Below are 9076 nucleotides of genomic sequence, written 5' to 3' on the forward strand. Positions count from 1 at the left end.
AACAATTTCTTCCAAGTTTTTTCGTGCCGTTGATATTTTCCGAGTTAGGGAGAAAATAGTTACTAAGTATAATTATTGAATTATTTATTATTAACTTTACTTCTTAAAGGTGCCGTGTATTTCTGCGTAGACGTCCACCGTGCATTGTATTGTGAGGTGAGATATTAGATAGTCACGATTACATTATTCTATTAAGAGTAATTTCATTATTATCATTTGGCGAATATTAACCAGCCATGACATCTTTTTCTAGACCTCTCTTACCCTCTATATTTCCTTCGAGTTCCAGTTGCCGACAAGTATATCGTTCTCCTCGCAATATGTCCCTAAATATGTCCATGATATTTTAAGCATTCGGTGCAGGCACCTCATTTCAAAGACTTCAAGTTTGTTAGTGGAGCTGGCCTTTACTATCCATGCTTTCATTACATACAAGAGAACAAGCCAAACGTAACACTTTAGCGTATTGTACAGTAGAAAAAATGAAAGAATACCCATGAACGAACATAAAAAACACGCTGTATTTTCCTGTCACCGTGTCACACAAAAAATTGGCCAGCACAGGTACATGTAATAATTATTATTACATGTACTTGCGCTGGGCAATTTTCTTTGCGACATGATGACAGGAAAATACAGCGTGTTTTATATGTTCGTTCATGGGTATTCTTTCATTTTTCCGACTGTATCTCAGGTTGAAACCCAAATTTCAGTGAACAGTCATAAGAGTTTGGACGTCGACATCCCATTGTTTATGAGAGATATTTTTCATTAAGTTGAGCGGAGTGAGTGTATATTGTCTTACCAATATAGACGATTATCCAGTTTTATTCCCAAGAAGTTAATCAATTATGAATAATTTATTGTAAACTCTTTAGGAACTACTTATTAACTTTTGCTCTCAGAACGAATTTCGAATGAACAATACGTTCTTCAGACACAAAGATCAAGAAAAATATACATTCAAAAATACAAGAGCACACAGATCCGATATTGATTATATATTGACAAACAGAAACATCCATCATTCTCAAGTACTAGACATAAGATGTTTAAGTGCAGCTAATATCGGAAGTGATCACAACCTAGTACTTGGAAAAATCAGAATACATCTACAAAAAAACAGGAAAAAAGACCCTATTGAATGTGAGACAAGAATAAAGGTAAAACAGCTACAAGACTTGTCAACACGAGATTTATACCAGAGAAGACTGCAAAAAGTACTGAACGAAAACTACATAACACCAGATGAAGACATAGAAGAAATTTGGAGGAAGATTAGAGATAATATCAAAATGGCAGCAACGGACGCATTTGGAGATCGTAAGATAAGTAAACATATACGAAAGAAAAGGAGAACACCCCATGGATCTGTGAAGAAATAAAAATTAAATGCCAAAAAAAAAGAAAATCTAGCTAGAATACAAATTCCAAAGAACGAGACAAACATATGTGAAGAATATAAAAGAGTTTGAAATGAGTTAAACTCAATAGTAAGAAGGAAGAAAACAGAACATTGGTAAGCATTTTCAAAAGAGATGGAGCACGACTTATACGGGATGCAAAAGGAAATGTGGAAAATGATAAGAGGTCAAACAGCAGAGATGAAGGAATTGATAGTAGAAGTAAAACATATTGATACAAATACATGGACAACTTACCTAGAAAACCTGTATCAAACAGCTAATCATGAAGAACTGGAAAACCAGGATTAGAATCGGATGAGCAAACAGAAATTAAAGAGGAAGATAACGAACGCCTTAAAACAGATGAAAAATCGAAAAGCACCAGGGAAAGATGGAATAGCTAATGAACTTTTAAAATACGGAGGAGAGAGACTTCACAAATAACTGAATATCCTGATAAGTAAAATAATAAATACAGGAAGAATTCCAGAAGAATGGAGTACCACTTAGATGATAGCGTTATTTAAGAAAAGTGATAGGGCAGACCCCAGTAATTATAGAGGGATTAATTTACGGAGCACTATACTGAAACTCCCAACAAAAATACTGATGAAGAAAATAATGGCGTGCATAAATATATCGGTTGAACAACAAGGATTTAGAAGGGGAAGATCATAAAGATGCAGTTTTTGTGATAAAACAAATAGCGGAGAAATCATTAGAGTATAACAAGCGAGGGTTTTTCTGTTTTATATACCTAGAGAAAGCGTTTGATAGAATACAATTAAAAGACGTGATACACCTACTATATGACAAAAATTTACCACTGGATATTATAAAACTGATAGAAAACCTTTATGTACGAAATAAAATAGAAATGAAGTCAATGGAATAATAACAGAACCCATATAGAAGCAAACACAGGAATCAAGCAAGGAGATTCACTAAGCCCTCTGCTGTTAAACATAACGCTGGATGCAATGATAAAACAAGTGAAGAAAAAAGAGGGTAAAAAATGGGCGATAAAGAGATAAAAATACTCTGTTACGCTGATGACACCGTGTTAGTAGCAGAGTGCGAAGACGACCTACAAAGATTACTGCACGAATTCAACATTAGCGCAAAAGAAATGAATATGAAAATATCAGCCCAAAAACAAAAAGCTTAGTAATATCCAAAGAACCAATAAGATGCCAATTGGACTTAGAAAATAAAAGTAAATACCTGGGAATTAATCTATCAGCCGACAATAATATCGAAGAAGAGGTTAAAGACTAATAATTAAAGCCAGTAGAACGGCCGGATGCCTAAACGACACAATTTGGAAAAACAAATACCTTAGAGTGGAATCAAAGGACCGAATATATAAGTCATTTGACTGAAGTTATTAGACCAGTTATGACTTACACTGCCGAAACAAGACCAGATGCAAGCAAAATACAAAGATGTCTGGATACCAACAAAATGAAGATTTTAAGAAGGATTGCTGGAAAAGGACTACGGGACAGGGTAAGAAGTGAGGAAATCAGATGCATATGTGGGGTAGACAATATAAATACCTGGGTAAAGAATAGAAAAGAAGAGTGGAATCAACACATAAGCAGGATGTCTGAATCAAGGATAATAAGAATAGCCAGGGACAAGTCACCGTTAGGCCGAAGAAGTATAGGATGCCCAAGGAAAAGATGGAATGACAATTTAGGGACAGAATGAAAGGCACCGTTGAAGAAAAACAGGCAGTACTGCCTATATAAAAGAAAAAGTAGAAGAAGAAATTCTTTAGGTAGATTTTTGGTAGTATAATGTGCTTCTTTGGAGTTTTACTGAAGATTATTGTTTTCGTTTTAGTGGGAGAAAATTCTAGGCCAGTAGTGTTTGACCAATTCTCTAATTTCTAAATGACTAGTGGGTTAAGTGATTTAGCGATGTCATTGATTGCAATAAGGAAAAGTGCAACGAGTAGACCATTGAGGAATGTCGTTTAATTGGATTTTTGAGTCTAAAAGGACGTTATCTATTCGAATAAGTTTCGTCTATATAGGAAATTAGTAATAAATTTTATGTTTCCTGGAATTGACCAACTTAATAGAATTCTTATATCTAATCCCCAAATGGTACGCGTTATACAATATAATAAAAGATAGCCAGCCATAAGCCAAACATACTTTATCAGATCCAAATTACCCATGAATTACAGATTCAATATCCACTAGGTTGTCTAATGTAGATGTGGACTTTCTAAATCCACTTTGTATAAGGCTAGGTAGCTATAATATCAATAAGTCTAATACTATCTAGTATCTATCAAGTGGATAAACTGATTAATTGTAGCAAGTTTTATTCCATTCAGTTTTTTGACTAAGCTAATACTTTTCGAGTTATTTGAGAGTGAATATGTTCGTTTTTAACAAAAAAATACACGTTTTTAGACGGTTTTACGCAAATAACACAATAAGTATTTTATCGAAAAAGGTATTCATTAAAAATATACTTTATAAAAAATTTAAAAAAAATGTCTGTATAAAATCTTTATACTCAGTAGATGCAGAGTTGTAGCTAAAAAAGTAAGTTCTTATTCGTCAAATTCCAAATCGAATATTTCAACGTGAAATAACCAAAAAATAAAGCACATTTCTTTAAAAAAGGTTTTTGTTTTTAAAAAAGTTTCTAGCATTAAAGTAAGCACTTAAGTTTCTTGTAAAAGATAGTTTTAAAAAAGCGTGAAAATCACCCTCTAAAAGGGAACTTGCATAACATTTTTATTTCGAAAGAGATGCTATAAATTTGCTAACTCATCGCAACTTTTTTAAAGTGTTTAAAAAGCTTTGTTTTTGTTTTTAAAACTGTTTCTAGCATAAAGTAAGCACGTTACGCTGAAAATAAAGTTGGTCCTTTTTTGTAAAAATAGTTTTAAAAAAGCGTGAAAATCACCCTCTAAAAGGGAACTTGCATAAAATTTTTATTTCGAAAGAGGTGCTATAAATTTGCTATAAATCACAACAGCACACGATTTAAAAAGAAAAAAAGTAGTTTGTGTTTTTCGTTTGGCCCCTCAAGACGAATAAAATCAAATTATTGTTACCGCTTCACAAGTGACTTTACTTATGTATTGTTTATAATACACATGATCTGTAAATTTCATCGTAAATTTAGTTTTACAGTATTTTTTTTTATTTTGAAAAAAATGCCTTTTTTTTAAATAACTTGTGATACGAAATATCCCAAAGTTTAAAGATTTTGGTTTTCTGAATATTTTGTTTTTCTGTAATACAAAAATTGGTTAAGATATGGCTGTTCCGAATTTGCATATACTCGTGATTAGTGACTCATTGAAGCCCTTTTAACTACAGCCTTTCAAAAATAAGCACTATGAACCGATGAAACTTACAGATCCTCTATAATAAGCATACATACGTAAAGTAACTTATGAAGCGCTACTGATTAATTTCATTTGAGATGCTAATTAGGAGGTGATTTTTAGATATTTTTACAAAAAAAAGGATCAACTTTATTTTGTGCGCAACTTGTTTACTTCTGATACTAGAAACTCAAAAAAATAAAGCTTATTTTAAACTTTTTAAAAAAGTTATGATGAGTTTTCCCCGAAAAGTTCTTAATTTTTTGGTTATTTCATGTAGAAATATTCAATTTTGAATTTGACAAATAATAAGAACCTACTTTTCATTAGCTATAACTCTGCTTTTACTGGGTCTACGACTTCATAATATGTCATATTTATATAAAACATTTTTTTCACTTTTTGATAAGCTGTATTTTTGCTATGAATGTTTTTTTGGTGAAATACTTCCTTTTTATTTATTTGCGAAAATCCGTCTAAAAACGTACTATTTTTTGAGAAATGAATATATTCACTCGCAAATAACTCGAAAAGTATTTACTTGTGAGGTCAAGAGTAGTGAAAAAAACTCTATAGTCAATTTATATTTTCAACATTTTTGCAGAAACAAAAACAAAAAAAATTAATACAGATTAATATGATAGTGACTGCTGCGTTAAAATTTTGAATACGGGCCACGTGAAATAACCGCGTGTTCTTGGCTAGTTCCTTGAGTAGGGAGAATTTTACACTTCCCTCTAAGGCTAGTTCCAACAAATTTAAGCTAGGCGCGCCACTATACGGGCAGGTTTTAAAGACAACAAAATAATGCATAGGGTTTCGTATCTTTCCGTATTTATCAATCAACGCTAACAGGGCTAATGAGCTTACCATTGATAATAATTTAATTATGTGGGGGTATAGGGTAGTGGTACCTTCCAAGTTTCATAAACAAATCTTACAGGAATTGCATAGTACTCATAGCGGAATAGTTCGAATGAAGACAGTAGCAAGGCAATATTTTTGGTGGCCTGGCTTAGATGGAGATATTGAATTGTTTGTAAAATCTTGTGAAGCATGTTTAAAGAATACTACAACTCCACGGAAGGCACCTTTAATTAAGTTCCAAGAAGGAGCTCATGTGTTTGATAGAATTCACATTGATTTTTTAGGACCGTATCATGGGAAGAATTATCTTGTTATTACAGATGCATACTCGAAGTGGCCCGAGGTATATGAGATGTCAAAGACTGACTCAGAACATACCATCGGTAAACTTCGAGACTGTTTTGCCCGATTTGGGTTGCCAAATCAAATTATTTCAGATAATGGTCCACAGTTTAATTCAGAGGAGTTTCAGCGATTTTGTAAAAATAATGGCATTATTCATAAAACTTCAGCTCCTTATCATCCAGCGACAAACGGAGCGACCGAAAACTCAGTTAAAACCCTAAAATATGCAATAAACAAAATGTTAACAGGCTCCCAGAGCAAGAGTATATCTGAGCTAGAGAACAACAGATAAAATACCATAAAGGTAATAGGGTGGTATATTATTGGAGAGTATCAGACGGGCTTCCGACGGGGAAGATCGACACTGGATCAAATATTCACAGTAAAACAGATCTTGAGCAAAGCATGGGAACACGATGTTGATGTTCACAACGTGTTTGTAGACTTCAAACAGGCATACGACTCAGTCAAAAGGAACAAACTATACTATATATTGGCTGAATTGGCAATACCACACAAGTTAATAAGACTCATTAAAGCCACAATGGATGAAACTCAGGCATGTGTACGAATACAAAACCACCGGACAGACTTTTTTAACATTTCGCAGGGACTAAAACAGGGAGATGGGCTGGCCCCAACATTGTTTAACCTGGCACTGGAGTATGCGGTTAGGCAAATGCAAACTGGACGAGGAAATCTACTGACCAACCGAACGGTTCAACTGGCCGCTTATGCTGATGATATTAATATTATGAGTAGAACATCAACAGGAGCACAGGAAACATATGCAGAGTTAAAAACACAAACAAAAATGCTAGGTCTGGAAATTAACACAGAAAAAACAAAAATAATGACTCAGACGAGAAGAAATATAGTCCCAGAAAACATTATACATGAAGATGACATTGAAACGGTTGAAAAGTTTACATACCTGGGAGTAGAAATATATGCCGACGGATCAGAAGATGGAGAAATAAGGAAGAGAATAACGCAGGCAAACAGAGCTTATTTTGCCCTCTCCCATATATTTCGGTCAAAAAGTGTCCACCGAAATACAAAGATGAGAATCTATAAAACCTTAATTCGACCAATAACATGCTATGGCAGTGAAGTCTGGGTGCTGAAAGAAACATCCAAAAACAAACTCGACACATTCGAAAGGAAAGTACTTAGGAGAATACTAGGACCTGTGAGGGAAAACGGAATCTTCAGAAGTCGATACAACAACGAGCTTTATCAACTTTATAAGGAAACGCCCCTGTCAGACTTCATTAGATTACAAAGATTGCAATGGGCCGGACATGTGATAAGAATGGGAGAGGATAGGCTACCAAAACGAGCACTGAATGCTAGAATGCAAGGAAAGAGACCGGTTGGGAAGCCACGAAAGCGCTGGGAAGACACAGTAAACAGCGACGCACAAGCCCTTTTAGGAGTCCGTGTATGGAGAAGAGCAGCCACAGACAGGCAAGGGTGGAGGCAAAAAATAAAGGAGGCCAAGGCTCAATTTGGGCTGTAGTGCCGTAGAAGAAGAAGAAGAATAGGGTGGTAGAATTTATAGAAGGAGAAGATGTTTATGTTAGGGATTACAGAGTAAATGCACAAAAGCCTAAATGGGCAAAGAGTAAAATAGTTAGAAAATTAGGACATCAAACATTTCTATGTCAGCCTTTAGATAATCCAAGTCTTGAATGGAAAAGACATTTGGACCAAATTGTTAAATGTGGTCATTTTTACGATGAAGAAATATCTAAAATTTCTGATGACAAGGATAGAGATACGGGTGATCCACTAAGTTCAGTTCCAAGTACTTCTGTAAGTTCGCCATTACCTTTAAGTGAAACTGAAGCTTTGGTAACCTTAAAAAATACCAGTGAGACCCAAGGAGTGTCCGGTAGTGTTGAAACCGAATTTTCGAGTGAAGATATCAGTGCGGTTCCTTCGTCAATTAAAGACAGTGCATCACAATCAACCGTTGGGTTGCAGTCACCTAATATTAAGGAAAGATTGAGAAGAACCATCAGACCGCCTGATCGTTTAGATTTATAATTAAGACTATGACAATGTGGTTTTTATATTCGGATCTTGGTGTGGAGGGATGTAATGTATGCTACCTGTAACAGTTATGTTACTTCCCACCTCTACAAATCTATCTATGACCAACTTCACAGATAACCTACAATATGTAATTCAGATATTAGCCTATGTTCATTTAGTATAATGAATAAAGGTTTTCATGCCGTCTAAATTGTTTAATATTCTTAGATGTGGACACCACACACCACTGACCCAAAAAAGATGTCGTCACTTCGCTCAACATGACACTATGTCTATGTTAATAATATGTCTATGGACTTAACATTTTCATGCCAAAACTATAGTTCTATTAAGCTACAAAAACGTGGAGCTGATGATCTAGGGTTCTTCAAGGAACAATTTTGTGGCTATGGTTGAAACTTCTCGTAGGGACTCTAAGCCGCGAGAATGTTCTGATATTCGTCGGAAATAACAGATAGCATATGACAAACATTGGGTTAGCATTGTACGTGGCTATCCACCGAGATGCTAGTTTATCTTTATGGGATGTAGATCAGCGACGAACTTTCAATAAATTCACCTGTTTTCGGTAATTTTGAAGGTCTGTAATGAAATTATATATTAGGGCTACTGGTCTAGAGCCTAGGACACTTACCAATACGCTCCTTAGGACGGAGGTTAGTACAGTCAACGTATAATATACGCTGTATTTTATTAATTGAAAAAGAAAGATAGGGGGGTCGCCATAAAAATTGTAATTCAAAATTAGGTCCCGAATACTTAAAGGTTTAAAATCGCTAAGGAACAATACTCGTACCTACTTATTCTTCTCATAACCATTTGCCCTATCAGGCATCGGATTGGGTTCCAGGTTCTTCTTTTACCCATTTTTTTAATTCTTCAGCAATCTTCTTTTTATTCCTTCCTATTTCTTCGATTTGGTTTATCCATTTCCTTCTGGGTCTTTTCCTATTCTCTTTTTCCTTCTACTTACCAATTTAGAAGGAAACGGAAAAATGGAAGATCCTCATATCTACATTGGAATAAACAAACAAATACG

Source organism: Diabrotica virgifera, chromosome 9, assembly GCF_917563875.1.
Source record: "Diabrotica virgifera virgifera chromosome 9, PGI_DIABVI_V3a".
Lineage (NCBI taxonomy): Eukaryota > Metazoa > Arthropoda > Insecta > Coleoptera > Chrysomelidae > Diabrotica > Diabrotica virgifera.